Source organism: Podarcis tiliguerta, assembly GCF_965153285.1.
Source record: "Podarcis tiliguerta genome assembly, chromosome: 4".
In the NCBI taxonomy this organism is placed as follows: domain Eukaryota; kingdom Metazoa; phylum Chordata; class Lepidosauria; order Squamata; family Lacertidae; genus Podarcis; species Podarcis tiliguerta.
In genome coordinates this window covers 45,222,895-45,241,239 of record NC_139537.1, presented here as the reverse complement: position 1 = coordinate 45,241,239, position 18,345 = coordinate 45,222,895, and the positions used below count along the sequence as shown (strand labels likewise).

At 40.4% G+C, this 18,345-nt stretch overlaps 1 long non-coding RNA gene across 3 annotated transcripts in view; it reads right to left on the bottom strand.

Moving 5' to 3' along the window:
- The window catches only part of LOC310677040, a 41,844-nt gene extending 24,098 nt beyond the window's left edge, over positions 1–17,746 (bottom strand). For 2 of the 3 annotated variants that reach the window (XR_014510886.1, XR_014510887.1), the window contains exons 1-2: positions 17,674–17,746; positions 15,889–15,993 (exon numbers count right to left, since the gene is read on the bottom strand). This is a non-coding gene — a long non-coding RNA (uncharacterized lncRNA). Of the gene's footprint in view, positions 1–7,227; positions 7,627–15,888; positions 15,994–17,673 lie in introns of those variants that run through there. The other variant, XR_014510888.1, reaches the window with a different exon arrangement.
- Positions 17,747–18,345: the final 599 nt, after the last annotated feature.

The following is an 18,345-nucleotide window of genomic DNA, read 5'->3' as shown; positions in this document are numbered from 1 at the left end:
AATCTGTGGTTTCCACCACAGGCCTATTGATAAAGCAAGTTAGCTGGATATTAAATTCACAAAGAAAATCTATTATGCTGACTGAGCTACTAACTGGATAAGGTTACTGGAAACCACATGGTATCCTGGGAGATTGCTATGTGGAATCTGTACCACATGGAGAAATAGTTGCTGGTAGCATCTGATCATTGGGTTGCTTTTCCAGTATTACTATCCAAAACCACTAAATTTCTGAATGACTATGGAAGGTTTCATGGTGGTTACAGGTGCTATGTACTGAGTTCATAAGTGACTATATCATAATTCCTGGTCATCTGAATGCATTCTGTGACTATCCTTATGAATTCCATAGATGTTTAAAGCCTTTCTTCTTGTTGTTTAGTTGTTTAGCCATGTCCTACTCTTCGTGACCCCATGGACAAGAGCACCCCCAGGCACTCCTGTCTTCCACTGCCTCCCACTGTCCAACCATCTTGTCCTCTGACATCTCCTTCTCCTTGTGCCCTCAATCTTTCCCAACATCAGGGTCTTTTCCAGGGAGTCTTCTCTTCTCATGAGGTGGCCAAAGTATTGGAGCCTCAGCTTCAGGATCTGTCCTTCCAGTGAGCACTCAGGGCTGATTTCCTTAAGAATGGATAGGTTTGAGCTTCTTGCAGTCCATGGGACTCTCAAGAGTCTCCTCCAGACCATAATTCAAAAGCACCAACGCTTCGGTGAGGAAAACTACTGCAGACTGATAATAGCCTCGGAGATAGACATTCGTTCAGTGTCTGTTTTATACCTTAATAATTGAGCATGGTTGCCAATAAAGCCATTTCTGGATCTCACAAACCTGCTGTAATATATGTAAGAAGACCAGCAGCTGATTGGCCCTTTCATTTGAAAGAGTCTACCTGGCAGTGTCATTCCATTTTTGAGGGTGTGCACACTCTCTGCAATAAAGCTAGTTCAAAAGAAGAGCCACTTATATATACCAAATCATTTACATGGAAGGCCATGCTTCCTACATAACACCTATGCTCCCTACGTAATCTGTCTCTTCTTTGTATCGCACAGCGTGATCAACCTAGTGCTCTTGTTGGAGACCTAGAAGAGAAAAAGAAAACTCTTCACCCACTCCTCTTTCTTTCATTCCAAAGATTCATCAGAAAACACAAAATTTACACTTCCACTTCACAGTCGCTTGGGCCTTTGTACAATCTTGGCCGAGAGTATGCCTGGATTCCAAGTCAGAGCAGCCTGCTATGTCAAAGACAAGCTGGTGTGTGTGTGTGTGTGTGTGTGTGTGTGTGTTTACCTCATTTGTAATCCAATGAAGTAGTTAAAACCTTTCATGCTGTTCATACCCAAGAGGGTGAAATTGCATTTTGCACACCCACACTTAAACAGATGGATTGTGCAGTGCTTAATAGAGTCAATATTTAATTTGTCAATATTAATACTGAAATCTCTAACTGGGGGTTGTTGCATTACATCTCCCCCTCCTCTTTTTATTTTTAGAAAAATCATGCAGATTATTCTTTCTCAAGGCATTTCTCACAAGAAATGGTTTGCAAAATGTACAGTTGAGCCCATCCATTCCCTTTGTACTCTCAGCACGGTTTTCCTAAGGAAATCTAACTATAGGTACCTCAGAGTTCATAAAATCCCTAGACTGAGAACTGTTTAGACAAGTGCACATTATAGAGGTGATGATTAGAGAACATTTCAATTTCTTGTTTTTCAATTCATAAGAACACCTGTGTTCATTTTAGTTTGAATAAGCTTCTTAAGTCCCATACTTGTTGTAGAACAAAGTTTGGGAATATGGCCAAAGAGAATCCCTAATGTTTCAAAAACTGAAGTACTGTTGTACTTTTCTTGTTCTTTCCCTTTCAGAAACTCCCAACAGTTTTAACACCTGATATATGATTTGTATATGAATAGGTTTCATGGAACAAAATAAGAAAACTGCAAGTGCAAAAAGTCAAACAAAATATAACATATGAAAAACTTTAAAAAGCAAAAAAAGAAAGGCCCTTTTTCTTCTTTCTCCTTCCTTCACTATTCAGAAACAAGGCAGGCTTTGAATTTATTAGCACACTGACAGTTTCTGGGGGAAAATATGTCTTAGTGCTAAGTGAATGTGGTTAACAGACACCTCACAATAGGTGAAATTTGGATACATTGAGCCTCATAATAAAGACATAGTTATGTGTTCTTAGCATTTGTAAGGGGTGGGGTGGACAGTGGAACTAAGCCCCCTTTTAAAATGGGTTACACATTTAGCACTGTCATATTCTTGTGAATTATTTGGGGTACTATCCTGCCCTGCCCATCAAACCTCCCTCATGGTAGACATTGGGCACAAAGAAACATTGAATCTGGCCTAAAATACTAAAATGGCTCAATAGCATCCCAGTGACAAAATGGGCCCAAGAGAGGCCTTTTGTCAGTTGCAGAAAACATGAAAACCAGCCTTCCATGAATGCCCAGTTCATGGAAGACTGATTTCCTGTTTCCAACGAATGACAAAATGCTTCTCTTGGGTCCAGTAACTCATGGTGAGAAGATAAACAAGCTATGTTAGCCTTTCAAAATGTTGTTCTAGTAGATTTGCAAAACTTGTTCTGTGGTATGTCTCACTCCTACCGACTGTCCTCAGAGGAAAATATTGTTTCTACAACAGAGATGACTATGCGTAAAATGACGAATTCCTTCTTACGTGCCACAGGCATGCTGCTTGAACAGGATTTTTAAAGCCTGCCTTTCCAATAATAAAATGATACAGTAGAAGCTGCTGAATGGTCTTTTCATAATAATCCAGAAAATTATTAGTAGTATTAACATTTCTTTATATGGTGCCATCAAGGTACATAAGCAGAATTCTCTCCCAAAGGGCATACAATATAAAAGAGCATATATAAACAACACAATAAAAGCCAATAGTTCAAAATGCACAGGTAATACTGAAACAGCCACACCTACCCAGAACTGGAACTGCTCATAGTATAGGACCAGCTGGGATTGCTCAGCTGATAGCTGAGCCATAGGCAAGAGGCCTGTGCCTGAAGGTGGTGGCTCCCATACTTGAGGGGGTGGGAGGAACAAATCCAAGCTCACAATACAGGCTGAAATCTCCCAGATGTTTCCCTTCTCTCTCACCTCCAGCAAAAGGACAGTGTTGCAGCCCTGTTTCCCCTAATCAGCTCTTGATTTAAAATATTCCTCTAGCCAAATATTTGAATTTGGAATCTACAGTTCAGATTAAAGTTTCACATTCTCCACTGGAATCGTGTCTTAGAACACATCATATTCTATTGGGCTAGAATAGAAAAACTAGAACCCAGCCCTGTTTATGGATTGTTTTAATGTATTTGTCTAACTTGCGGCAATAGTATACAAGTGTGGGTTAGAAATTGGGGCCTCCAGAGTGGCATTTTGATAGCAGCTCAATCCAATAAATTGTTTTCAGTTCTATGGCAGACTAATGAAGAGGCAGGGAAACTGTGGCCCTTTGGGTGTTATTGGACCAGCTGACATCAGTGTCAGCCAACATGGCCAATTGTTAGGGATGATGAAAGCTGCAGTCCAACATCTGGAAGGCCAGAGGTTCCCAGACTAAAACAATGGTTTGATAGCTAAAGAAAGGTAGTTTGCATCATGGACAGAACAGCATATCTCTTAAGCTGCTGCTCTCTACATATTTTGACATACAGCTCCTATCAACCCCAGCAGAATTGTAGTCAAAAACATCTGGAAGGAATCAGGTTGGTGGTGGCTTCCTTACGTTGCACCTGCATATACATTTATATTATACCAGAGTCACCATTGCTTATGGCATATGTTTTCATTTTTCTGGTTTACTGTAGTCTGGGGGGGGGGGGCATGTTTTATATTGATTTAAAAACATTACAAAGACTTGTTGAACCTGTTGGCCAGGGAACACCACGGGATATCAAAACGAAAAATATGTATCACTAGCAAAAATGCCTAAAAATCACCAAGAAGCTATTATTTGTACGCAGCCTTATTGCCACACAGTTTGAATCACAAATGATGGCTGCCCCCATCTGCTTCCTTAATACAAATTATCTTTTTTGGTAGAATTGTGTGAAAAGGGGATCCATTGGATTACCACTATGACCATCTCTGCCCCCCCCCAATAGAATTATATATATTTTATTCCCATGTTCACAGCTCTATAGTTTAAAATTACACAGCTACTATACTTCATTCAGGATCTCTCATACACATGCAATGGTTCTCAATATAACACCCTTCCTCTTTTAGTTTTCAAAAACAGCTTGCAAGCATCTATTCCATGCATTTTTTTGTTTTTGGTAGAACATGCAGTTGGATGTGGCTGTTATACTGGTCCAGTGGGAGGAAACCTAATAATTCCCCTAGTATTTTTACACCATTTGTTATGGACCGCTTTAATTAAATGTTTGGATCTTGAAACTCTGATAGCATATGTTAATAAAATAAATAAGTAATGAAGTCAGGGATTTTTTAAAAAAAGTGAGGCATGGATTAAGTTAGCGGCTTTCTCAGCATGAAAGAAATTGTGGAGTCAGGAAGAGCAAAGGACTGAAAATCTTTTGCATCAGCTGGGGTGAAAGATAAACTACTATTAGCTCCACAATAAATAAAGGCAGTTTGTGAGATTTCGATGGTGGGTGTTGATGTCAGCATGGACCAAAATTTAAAATGTTCACTATAAAGTCCATTGATTTTAATGGAGATTACTTCAAGTAGTATAGGCTGTGTCTTTCATGACTTCAAATGGGTTTGGTGGTCCAGTAGTAAGAATGGGGAATGCAGCCATTGAATAGATGCCTGAATAATTTCAGAAATTCCTCTGAAGGAAGCTAAATGATCGTGGGAGTAAGTAAACATACCAGAAATGCACTAGTTCTTTGCTTAGGGGACAACAAACATACCAAAAGATTTGAAAATGTCGGTGTGGACATAGATGTAGCTGAGAGGGAAACTTAAATATGGCTTTGGAGAAACTGGAATGATGAAGAAGAGGACAGCTCCTGTGCTAAATGAAGGACAGGAAGAAACTGTATGATTGTGGCTTGTAGCAAGATGGGATTAGATGAGTGCTCACTGCACAGGAACCTGCAAAAGACAGATATGAGCCCTGAGTCTAAGAAAAATGGCAGTGACCTAAAGTATAACCTGGGGATCTGTAAAGAAAGAGAGGAAAGGCATTTGTTGAGTAATATGGCTGCTGATGGGGAGCATATTAATTAGAACATTAGAGAGGGCATAATGATCTAAGAGATTAATGTAGGGGATTTGATGAAATGTACAAGGCTGCCAAGGGTCAGTATTACCCAGAAAACAGAAAGAGACAAGGATCTAGGAAACTAGGCAGGCTTCAGATTCTAAATAGAAAGGGCAGGGTTACTGTATATTCACCCATGTACCTGGTTTGTCCCATTACCATAGACATATTCAAACAAAATTTATGCAGATGTGCACAGATATGCACTGATAATGCTGGTCATATGGGGTGTCCAGCACACATTTTAGATACCCTTAACTTTTAACGGATTGTGATTTCAATAGAAACTGGAATATGAGCTCATCTTTTCATGTGGAAGGAGAAAAAGGCTCTTTGGACTATCAAGCTGTAGGAAATGAAACCTTATTTCATTTCTTCATTACTGTATTTATATAGGATGCCTATATAAACATATTCTAACAGCTCACAAGAGATGAATGTGTGTATGCCCCTACCTGGATTGGCAGTGTTGTGTCTTGGACCTATACTGATTTGACAGACAGTGATGAACAATACATAGACATATGCATGGTTAATTGGAAGTAATTAAGTTTCATTTATCTCAATGCAAGTAAACTTCCCTAGGATTGGGTTCCTGCCCTATAATGCCTACTAAATATATACTAAGTAGGAGGATTAATTTAATTGATGTGACTATATCCCTGTAAGTAATTTGAAAATTACATAATTACAATCCACCCAATATTATTATTCATCCAGAAGACTCAACCCAAAACCTTCAGTCTAGATTGGGTTATCTTTAGACCAGCTAATAGTCAGTCTCAGCCAATCTCAATTCACTGGATTTAAATGTCCCTTAAAAATTCAGTATTTTCATAATGTGTTCTGAGTCTTGCAACTCAAGACCATTCCTTCACTCGCAGCACTACTGAGCATTTTGGCATGTACTCTCAAATCTTCATGAAAGAATATAGTGGGGATCAGGCTGTCAGTTGGGTGAAAGGTGCCCTCAGGCGAGTGCAACTGTCTGTCAAAGAACATCAAGTGCCATGAACTTTCCTATCCAATCAACAGCCTGCAGGGAAGGGGACAAAATCAGAATGTTCCCTTAGGATGTGCAGTGTTGCCCCTATGGCTCTCAAAATGGCCCCTTGAAGCTTTGACAACCAATTCAATTAAAGCCAGCCTTTAGGTTGCTTCAAGCCATGCTGGGGGTTGCATACGGTGCATACTGGACTGGATCAACAAAACACAAAGCAGGCTTGATGTCATATTTATACATTCCCAAGACCAAATAATTTTTGGCTGCCATTCAGGATCTACACATGTCCTTTGTAATCAAACAGTAAAACAGCTCCTTTCTCCCCTGCTCTTTCTGCTTCTGCAGATTGGTACGCTAAGCACTTGTATTGACCTCAAGAAGCCTTTATAGTGACATTTACAAGACCATAGAACTGGAAACATCTCACAAAATGAATTGCCTTTTATTGGTGGATAAAGTTTAAAGAACTTTGATTGCTGAGATATGTGAGAAGAGACTCAGAATCAAGACAGCTATTGAATTCTCTTCAAGCTACTACTAACTGTAGGTGGCAGTGTGCTACAGTTTTAACCTTCAGACTACAGTATTCTTATTGCCCAGGATTTGCACATATGGAAGCTCTTACCACCAGGAAAGACATTCTAGACACTGGCATGACAAAAAACTAAATTTTAAATTAGAAATATCTCATCTCAGAAAAGAAGACCAAAAGATGCTCAAGTCTGGTTGAGCATCATTAAATTTTTAATATGGAACATATTTGTCCCTTTCTTAAACATAATGACAATTGTTCCCTTAAATTTGTTGAGGTCATGGCATTATGGATAATTCCCCCCTCTTCCACATAACCCCCTCCCATTAATTTCCTATTGGGATAGTTCTTACTTAAAACAAAATGAAAAGGTAAATGGTGAGCCACCTTCCTAATCAGTTTAAATTACGCTGTCTTATGTGGGTACCTTGGTATCTGCCTAAGAACAAAAATGTTCATAATGTGAGACAAGAAACTTACTAGGAGAAACTTTGAACAATATGAAATTAGTCATACAGAAGTTGTGAATGAACTACATAGATTTGTATCAGCCCAAAGCTGTAACATTCTTTTTAAAGAAACAGAAATGATAAATAACTGAAGCTTTAAATAAACTGGTATCCCTGGCACCATGTTCTTCTTCCTTCATTGGCACAGCATAGACTGGGGGGTTATCCAGTGCAGTGCCTCCAGATGTCATTAGATCAACTCCCATCATCCTTGATCCCTGGCTGTGCTTCCTGGGGCTGTTGGGAGCTGAAGCCCACAACTGCAGGACAGCATTATCCCTAGTGTAGACAAACCTGGAAAAAACTATACAAAAAGAGTGACTTCTTAGATGAATGCCTTATTATCTGCTCATTTCTTTCTTCCCAGTGAGTCATCTATGTAGCACATTGCATTTGCAACAATGGAGTCTTCATTCAGGAGCTCTTGAATATGTTTTGTGCAAGGAGATTATTTCACAGGAAGAGGACTCTTTAATAATCAGGCATGTCGAAAAAGAAGCCTTTGAAATGAGGCATGGGCTCACCTGCTTGCATTTTATTCACACACAGCCATATAATAGAAGGCTAATTTAGGACTGCAACTTCTACAGTATAGGCTAACCCAGTACTGACCTGTTTCCCCCCCACCCACGCCTTCCCGTCACTCTTTCCATTTCCTAACATCTAGATGTGGCAGCAAAAGGGAAGACTCACAGCTGGGGCTTTAATAAGACTAGTGTTGATTACAAGTATCCAGAACCACCAGAAACCATTTTGTGCATATTTATTGTATATGTATGTTTTTCATGGTTCCTTGTATTCCTGAATGGTGTTGGAGACCCTGAGGTAGCTCCCATCTTGGGTTCTTGCTGCCTTTACAACATCCAGGTAAGATGAGAAAAGAGGAAGGGGAGGTTAGAAGTGAGAAGGAGAGATGGAGGCAGTTTCAGTCTGCACTAGACCAAATTAGGACATGGATTATGTGCTGTTCAACATACAGAATATGCCTTACAAAGTCATTCTGGAAGTAAAAAGTCCCTCAAATTACAAGCATTATGTCCACTATTACAAATCACTTTTAACTATCTCAGCTGGGTCTTTTTTTGCAGAGAAGTTTGTGATTTCCTGCTTTGGAATGGGCATTTCTCATGTTGGTACTGATCATCTGTATTACAAGTCAAAAACCTTTCTCTTAGATGTCCTTTTCAAGGTGAGAATATAAAAGAAAATTCTGCACATGCATTGTCAGCATTCAGTATGTCCAGATTGCAAAAGTTCTTTAATGTTAGCTCCTTACTTTAAGTGAAACCCTTATCGAAAACTCTCATTGATTGCTGAAAAGCAATGTGAACTACAAGCCAGCTGCTTTGTAGGTGCATATGCAATTATTTAATGTAATCTCTTTGCATGCAATGGAACCGTTATTGATTGCTGTGAACTATGTGACCAGATCAGCAAGCCAAGCAGCTTTGCACTTGGGAAGTACCTTCTTTCTGTTTGGGTCAATTTTCAGGATTGTTTCTTGCAGACAGCTGGTATGGTTGTAGTCTCCCATCCGTACCTAAAACCCACTCTTGTTCCTGGGTACGTTTGCTTTGGCAGCAGAGAGGTGATTTTCAATTCTCAAAAAGCTATTCCCACAGCTGTGCTGAAAACCAGTATTCTGGGAGGTAGGGTGGCATTACAAAACAGTGCAGGAAGACCATTGAAAACCAGAATGACCCAATCAGCCCTGGGTCAGCCAGCTAGCCATTCATTCATTCATTCATTCTCTCTCTTTCTCTCTCTCTCTTGAGTGGGGGACAACCACGTACACTACCCAAGCTCATTCCAAATGAGTTTTTACTTTCCTTGTACAGTGGTGCCCCGCAAGACGAATGCCTCGCAAGACGGAAAACCCGCAAGACGAAAGGGTTTTCCGTTTTCAGAGGTGCTTCACAGGACGAATTTCTCTATGGGCTGGCTTTGCAAGACGAAAATGTCTTGCGATTCTTGAGGGTTTTTTTCACTCCCCAACCCCTTTTTCTAAAGCGCTAAGCTGCTAATAGCCTTTTAGCAGCTAATCCGCTAATCCCTTAAGCCTTTAATAGCCGTTAATAGCCCTTAAACTGCTAATAGCGCTAATAGCGCTAATAGCGCTAATCCGCTAATGGGCTTGCTTCGCAAGACGAAAAAACCGCAAGACGAAGAGACTCGCAGAACGGATTCTTTTCGTCTTGCGAGGCACCACTGTAGATGGAAATGAGCAACATGAGCCAATGCTTTGAGACCTCCAAATATACCTCCTTTAACATGTACATTTAAAACCCGCCTGTCTATGTTCAGGTGTACAAATTGGAGCACAGCTGCCAAACTCACAGCATAATGGGTCTTTTAACCATGATACATCCTAAGTGATTTGACGGCCATTTTAAGATCTCCAACTCCCACTTAATCAGACGAATAACAGTGCTTTACAGCTTTGTTAATATGAAGACTCTCTTGACTTGTGTTCTCTTCTTCTTACCAGGAACACATGTGTTTTGCCTGAGGTGTGAGATGTATCTTTGGAAACTGCCAGGCTTTGTGATGTTAAGAATGGACATCAGCTATTGCTTCTGTATCCCAGAATCCTAGCTGTAACCTGAATCCTGCAGCAGTGCAGCAGCTAACAGACACACATTCATTCATTCAATCAATCAATCAATCTGCAATCTCCATCTTGAGACTGAATCCAAATGCCAACCTCCATTCCTACAGTACAAAGCCTAATTTTTGCACCTTTCTTCCTTATTCCTACATCCCCTGCTTTGTATGACATCTAGTCTGATGAAGACTTATGAAGTACCTGCTTACAATATTCTGACATTTTGGTTGATCCAATAAAACTCTGCCCAACCATGGGTTTTGGAAACATGGCTACCTTAAGTGTTGTGTTTTGCTTTTTTCTAATATGGCATGATACTTATATCAGAGTTGCCAACCTTTTTGGCCTATAGGCACACCTGGAAGTCTGACAAAGTGCTGTGGAGATTAGTCATAAATCAGCTCCAATGCACATGCATAAATCAGCTCCATAATACACAATGGCTGTGGTGGACATGTGGCACAATATGGCCGCGACATCACAAAAAAGCAGAAAAAGAGGCAGGCCGACAAAATTGAACGGGCATGCCCTCCCCACATCATTGGAGAAAAGGCATCTACACTACCGACCCCCATGCCCCATCATAGAGAGAAGCTCTTTTCACCTCTCCTCTGTTCAAAATGAAATAATGGGTGGTTGTCTAGTCCTGGCAATGAAATGTGGGCATGTTTAAGAGGGCACATTCAATGCAGACAAGGCAGAACAGGTAATATAGATTTTTGAGGGGATTTACTGAGATCGTTTGTGGACTCCAAAGGAGGTACTGGAAAGCAGAATGGTTCCTGCAGGTGCCATTTTAGTGAACCCTTTCTAAACACATCCACAGTCCAGTCAAGTCACAAAATAATACATTGCAGCAAAACTTAACAGCTTCCCAGATGCAACTGAAAACCAGTTTTGGTTTTTTGGTTTTAATTTTTGAGATGACACAACAACTACCTTGCAGTATTAGCATGTGGTGGCTTAAAAATTCCAGACTAGCTTGTTGCTTATTTTTAAAAAAGATATTTATGTGTGCCTAGTCTCTGGATTAATCACAGTAACAGAATGTGGATTAATCATAGCTGGAGGTAGTTTGCTTCTGAATACCGGTTGCTAGAGACCACAAGAGATGAGAACCCTCTTGTGCTCGGGTCTGCTTACAGGTTTCCCACAGGCATGTGGGCAGCCACGGTGAGAACAGGGTGCTGGACTCTAGTCCAAGAGGGTCTTCTTGGTTCTTACAGTATGAATAGTGATGCACATTTCAATGTATAATTAAACATTCAAATACACATATACATTCAGTTGATGCCACAGTTCCTGATCCATAAAGTCATGTGATGTGTGCATAAGCTATGGATCACGTACCCATATCCCACTGACTGATTCTAGTACTATCGATTTTAGTGAGGTCTTCATATAAGTAAATATGCTTAGCAAGACGACCTGAAATGATATGAGGGGCTGAATTCACACCCTACATTTTCTATGGGTTCTTCAGCTTGTCAAATAGCTTTCCTTACATGGCTGGTGGAGATAAGCTCATGAGGGACTTAATTACTGCCAGCATGGTATTTTTTCTAATTACACATCATTAATCAAAATTATGTGATTTGGGTCACTGAAATCAGGTTAACCATATGGCAAGCACAGCGAAGGCTTAGTAATGTACAGGTTTGCTAAGGTTTAGGAATCTGTTAGAGCACAGATTTGGAATTCCATTGAAGAAAGTAATGAACTGCATTTGAGAGGACGGAAAGTAATCTCGGATAATCAGAGAAAATAGAGTCTGCTTGACAGTATGTTGAAAAGGTTCAAGAGGTGAAGCAGAAGTCATGCATAAATACGAAGAGGCAAGGCTTTATTATTTGCAGGGGGTCTGGAAATCTCCAAGGCTGTGATTATGCCACAAAGTATGAAATATTGTATTTAATACTGAACCCCAAGAATCCCAGCATTCTATGACACAAATAAAAAAAAAGCTTCCCTTTCATAGAAAAAGGCAAATCATAACTCAGAGCATGACAACTACATTTAAATGCTCTGAAATTATAATGAAAAGAAGGGTGCACTAAATACTTCATAAATACTTGACAAAGTCGCAAACTCTGCTCTCCATATATTAATTACCCTGGCAGGTTTTCCTGACTTACTGGAAGGTGACACCAATAATCTTGATATAAATGAAGCAAGGTGTTTGGTGAAAAGTGGAACTCTTTCTTTAGTATCAATTATTTCTTTCCTTACAAACACACAAAGACATACACAGAAAATTGCTCTTTGATTGTCCTTAATGAAACATGGATGTCTATAGTATATGAAAATACATTCGGCTTATCTTCACAGCAATTATTGCCGTAATGTACTAAGTATTTTGCTTTTTCATATACACAGAAACAAAACAAAGAACACTTCAGAGCCAGCATGGCTTTGGAATGATTTCCCTGTATTAAAGCAGATTAGCCTACTGCACACCACTTTCCCGAAGCCTTAAATCCCAGCTCTCATCCCCCACCCTCTACAAACAACACGAATAACTTAAAACTCATTTGATTTATTTACTTCTAGTGCTGATACAAAGATCATGACAAACACAACAAGGAAGAAGATAACTAAAGCATGGGAAGGGGCAGATTTACTGGGAGAGGGTTGTGGTTTTGATGGGTTTTGGCAGTACAAAGGAAATTAATGTTGGGGAGATGCTCTAGCCAGACACTGCAATAAAGCCAGCATTTGTGGACTTTGATTGCGAACAGAAATCATCTACTTGCAAGGTCTTTTCCAGTCATTTCAGCAATGGGCAGTGCACCAGGGATAGCCAATGTGGTGCCTCCACCAGCCAAGTCAGCATAGCCAGTTGTGATGGGAAATGGGAGTTGTAGTCCAACAACATCAAGAGGGTGCCATGTTGGCTACCCCTGCTCTACATTGAACTGCATGGCAAGGCTGATGCAGGGTGTCCATAGAATAGCATTGGCCTTCAGCTGGGGCTGCCTTTCACAGAGGCCCCTGCGGCACCCACCCAAAGTAGAGTGTTTAGGAAGTTACCACCCGTGGTGTTCCCACCTTGATACCTAGCACAAGACCCCACAATGGGGAATTATAGAGAAAAGGAAAACAGACCCAGTGGATCCAAAAGTGGCCCATTTCCCAGGCTGCTCAACCCTAGAGTTTGCACAGCAAAATAGAAAAACAAAATACCACTTTCTACCCTGATTTTTTGGATCTGGTGATGGACCTGCCACTTGATTCTGCCCTGCTGCTCCCGGCTGAGGTTTGGGACTCTTCTAATTGGTATGCCCTAAGACTCTTCCTGTATCCGGTGCTGGATCCAGGTTTGGGGAAATCCTTGGCCAACATGCCCTCAGAGGACCTGCTGCCTGAGTTGGCCATGTCTTTTTCACCACAGCCAGTTCACTTGCCCTCTGCCTTTGGGCCAATCCACACAGCCACCCAAAAGGGAAGGTGAGTGGAAGTGGCAGTTCCTTCCTCCTCCTACCATTGCCCAGCTGCTTACAGGAGGCTGATGAACAGGCACAGCAGAAACAGCAGAGTCAGGGGGTTCCAGAAATTGGCAGTGCCCCCTGCTTTGCGATGTGCACCTCAGTATGTGCCCAAGGATCCTGACTCTCGCTCTGCTTGTATCAAGCATCCTTTCACTCTTAATGCTGCTTTGAGAAGCCTCCTGGTTAACAGAAGTGTTTGTCCTGCAAGGGTTCATTCACCAATCCCATTGCCCTTATTGGATTTTATGACTTTGTTCCTGTGAGCCCCATCAAATCTGTATTGATTTTAGGTGGCCTTCTCTTTATATATCCATCTCTCATTCATTTTAGCTAGTTGCTATCTTAAACAGATTGTTGGGGGGAACAATCTGTTCTCATCTCTAAAGTAACTTGTGTTTCTCAAGGAGATCGCCCTCTTAGTCTCCTTAACATGAGCTATAAAGGGCAAGACTGATTAACCTTCTTTCAAAACTCTAATTCGCAAAGCTCAGAATCATTTTGGTTGTCCTTTATTACATTCATCTAATCGTCTACGTCTCCTGCATTGCGTATATATGATGGACAACTCTGGTTGGTGTTTCTTTCAAAGATATATCAGTGGATTCGGCATGATCACCCCACTGATCTAAAAGAAGTAGTATGGGGGAGGGGGTTTCACATCTAAAAAAAATCTTGCCAATTCAAATCTAGATTTAAACTTGTTTTCTGCTATTCCAGTGGATCTGGCAATGACTTTTATTCCCCTGAGCAGAACAAAACAATTATTTAAGAATAGTGTTCCTTAATACATATTCTGCTAGGCACATTTAATTAACTTGCAGAGTGGCAAAAATAATAATAAAGAATCACGGCAGTGAGTTTAAACAGTTGCAAAGAAATGTTTTTAAGCAGGCCCAAAACATACATTATGAAGCTTGAAAATAAAGCATCCTTAAGATCAAACAAGATGTATTTTTGGAGAACAATGAACTGGATCCTCCAGGGTTTTATCATTTAAAAACAGCTATTGGGTGTTAGGGGTTGATGGGTTATCAACCTGGTCCCTACCACCCACTAGTGGGCGTTTCAGGATTCTAGGTGGGCGGTAGGGAGTTCTACTGCACAAGCTGAATCCTCCTTCCATCGAGCACTGGTGGGAGGTAAGGAAATTTTACCCTCAAGAAAGATGCATTAGTGGGCGGTAGGTATAAAAAGCCTGACTACCCCTGATTTAGTTCTTGAGAAGTATATGTATGTCCTCTTGGAAGGAAGATAGGAGCACCATGCCATCTTTTTCCACTTTGAGGGAAGGGAGATGGCCCTTGGAGTGCTGCAAGAGTCTGTAATATGCAGCGGTTGCTGAGGGGAAAAAACAAATAAGCAATGCAGGCAGGAATGTTGTAAATGTCTTGGTATGCTTGATATGAGAAAAGAGGCATTGGAGAATATTGGTTTCTTTTAATGTTTTATCACGTTTTTCATTACTGCTTCATGAAGTGTTTTTGCCTTTCTTTGGCAGCACTGCTAGAAAAAAGCAAATATAGATATGATTTCATTAATAACTTGGTAACCAAGACACAAACAAATGCTGTAAAAGAGTTATACAATGGTACCTATGGTTGCGAACGGGATCTGTTCTGGAGGCCCGTTCGCAACATGAGCAGAACGCAACCTGCAGCGGTGCATCTGTGCATGTGGGGGTTGCAATTCGCGGCTTCTGCGCATGCACGTGACATCATTTGGTGCGTCTGCACATGCGCCAGCAGCAAAACCCAGAAGTAACCCTTTTCGGTAGAATCATAGAATCATAGAGTTGGAAGAGACCACAAGGGCCATCGAGTCCAACCCCCTGCCAAGCAGGAACCACCCTCAGACCACTCCTGACATATGGTTGTCAAGCCTCTGCTTAAAGACCTCCAAAGAAGGAGACTCCACCACACTCCTTGGCAGCAAGTTCCACTGTCGAACAGCTCTTACTGTCAGGAAGTTCTTCCTAATGTTTAGGTGGAATCTTCTTTCTTGTAGTTTGTAGCCACTCCCAGTCATCAGTCTAGCTGCTGCATTCTGGATTAGTTGTAGTTTCTGGGTCATACATGCCAAATTTACACGTCTGGACAGGCCTGCTTCAACAAAAAGGTTCGGCAGGTGATGAAAGCAATACAGCTAATAATAACAATCCCATCCAGGAGGTTGGTTACACATATGTGCATTAATTTAAATTTTAAGTTTTAAAGAGAATTTCTTTTGCCCTTTTCAAAGATAATGTGGGTGTCAGTGTACTGTGTGAAAAGAATCATGAGTAAAAGAGACCTTTATGCACATCGCACATTATCATCCATGCTTCTCTTGCAACACAGGAACTGTGCAGTCATTTTCTGTGATGTATTAAGCAAAATGCCCATCTACAGAGCCACAGGTACAATGTGTGATAATCCCTCCCTGTCCCCCTCCTGCATTTTCTGATTTAGTCCGACTAGGTGAATGGGCTGCATACCTTTGAATGCAATAATCCTCTGATTCACACGTTGAGTTAAATTCTTAGCAGTCTGTAGCACATGCTTCTCGCATCCATTAGCAACAGACGACATACTGCATTCACCTACCAAGTGAGCAAGAGTAATAAATGTCTACTATTTATTTAGTCTACAATAAATTTAGTCTTAATAGATATGTATATTGATCATGTATTTACTTTACAGAGTTTCACTGCATATTTAAAAACTGACATCCTGGAGCACTCCACTGGTACTATGTTCATCAGGTTCTCTCCTTTAATAGGTCAAATCATCATTATATATCACTGGGATGCTGGGTTTTAATTCATTTAACATTTTAATCTTTCATCAGTTTTTCATTTAAGAGGATTTCACTGCATATACTGGATTTGTATAAATCTGTGTGTGGTAAATTTATTCTTTTAACAGTTTTATTCTTTCATCAGAAATTCATTTAAATAGATTCCACTATATATCATATCTACTTCCAGTGAGGCTTTAGGTCAGGCTGTAATTGATGCAAAAGCAATGAGGTATTAAAAGAGATGGGAAATATCTGAAATTGGAAAGAGTTCAAAATGTGTGCCATTGTGAGGGCATGACATTCCTCAGATACGCAAGGGGAGGGGAACTAATGAACCATTTTGTTCCAAAGCTTTGAACAGTAGATCATTTTCTGTTCTTACGGGAAAGTCAAAATCTACACTTTCCCTTCCCTTTAAGTCAAAAATTAAAGGAGTAATCAACGTGATATTTCACCTCCGTCTAAAAAATAGAACCATTCCACAAAAGCCTTCTGACTTTTAAGCCTTTAAGTCTTTTAAGCCAACTGAAAACTTTGTTCTGCCAGGCTTATGAGGGCAATGAAAAATACGTTTCTCCATAATAGTTTGTTACTGGGCTCTGATTTTAAGTGGTTATGGGTGTGTTTTTTAACGAAAATGTGCTATTGTAAATGGCTTTGATATTTTTTCTGATATAGGAGGATAATTACAATTTCCTTGTTACAACAGCTCCACTCGCTACTTCTGTGCTTCCAAGCACAATTCAAAGTGCTGCTTCTAACCTATAAAGCCCTATATGGCTTAGGTCCAAGCTCTCTGAAATACCATATTCCCTCATAGATCATTGGGGAAGGCCCTTCTCTCAGTCCCACCACCCTCACAGGTATGCTTGGTAGAAACACAGGAGAGGGCCTTCTTGGTGGCTGCTCCCAAATTTTGGAACTCCCGCCCTAGAGAAGTTTGAGTGGCTCCCTCCTTGTTGTCCTGCCAGCAGGTGAAGACCTTTTTATTCCACTGATTGCTTTTAATGAAAGGGCTGTTTCTATGGTAATTATCTGTATGGTTTAAATATAAGAGAGAGTTTATCTTCTTTTATTTTTTAATTGCTTCTTAATACTCCCCCAACTCTGGGCTATGTTTTTAGCTGTTCTTACGTTATCTGTAAGCTACCTTGGGTCCCTGTCTGGAAAAAGCTGGTAAGTAAACAAACAAACAAACAAACAAACAAACCAACAAACTATGGTGTCCAGTGTAACATTTGTACATTTCTTTATGTAATATTTTGTGTTTTAGCTAACAGTATTTAACTCCAATTAACCTTTAACTATTAGTTAACTGCCTTTACCATCCCTACAAAAATAATTAAGGCTGTTGATCCATAGCAGCTATATAGAGTTGTTCAAATTCATATTTTATGATTCCTGGTAGATATTAATAAGCAAGTGTTGTTGGTTTTTTAATGCATAAGAGAAGCGACTGCTGTAGAAGAGCATACCTTACCACGGTTCCAAATCAAGGACTCAAGAAGCACAAGTTACAGTCCCAAGAAGCTGTTCTTTCCTAGCCATATAAACTGCAATGGAAAATGTGAAAGGAAGTGGTTTCATAGGTGAGTAAACCCAAGTCATATTTTTTCATCCTACTCAACTGTGATAGAGAGAAAAGGAAGCAGAAAATTTAAAACTGCTGATCAAAGGTTTATGTGGGGTGATGCAAACACTGGTGAATGATGGAACAGAAATGCCAGAGGGGTATGGGAGGGTGAAAAATATAGCGTGTTTTACAAGATCTCAGTGAAACAATGAACTAATTTATTTGAGAAAAGCCCAGCTATGAATATCACTGATAAATTGCATTTATGTCATGTGCTCAACAGCCTTTTCAATGAATAACGTTGAATGTTAACCATACCTGCAAAATTCAAACAGACTTTAAAACGATAAGTGTTATATTTTGCTTTCCAAACCCCACACAGTGGAAAGAAAGGGAGTTGAACTACAAACCATTCCCCAAACAACAACAAAGAGTGTTCTCCTTCATGAAGAGCACATGTTGCAGTGGGGTCTTACAAGACATCCCACTGTTGCTGGACAGGTAAAGGTAGTTGGCCACCATTGCGATTGGGGTCCTCTTGAAGTTGGGGAGAAATTGATGTTGCCATTTTTTAACTGA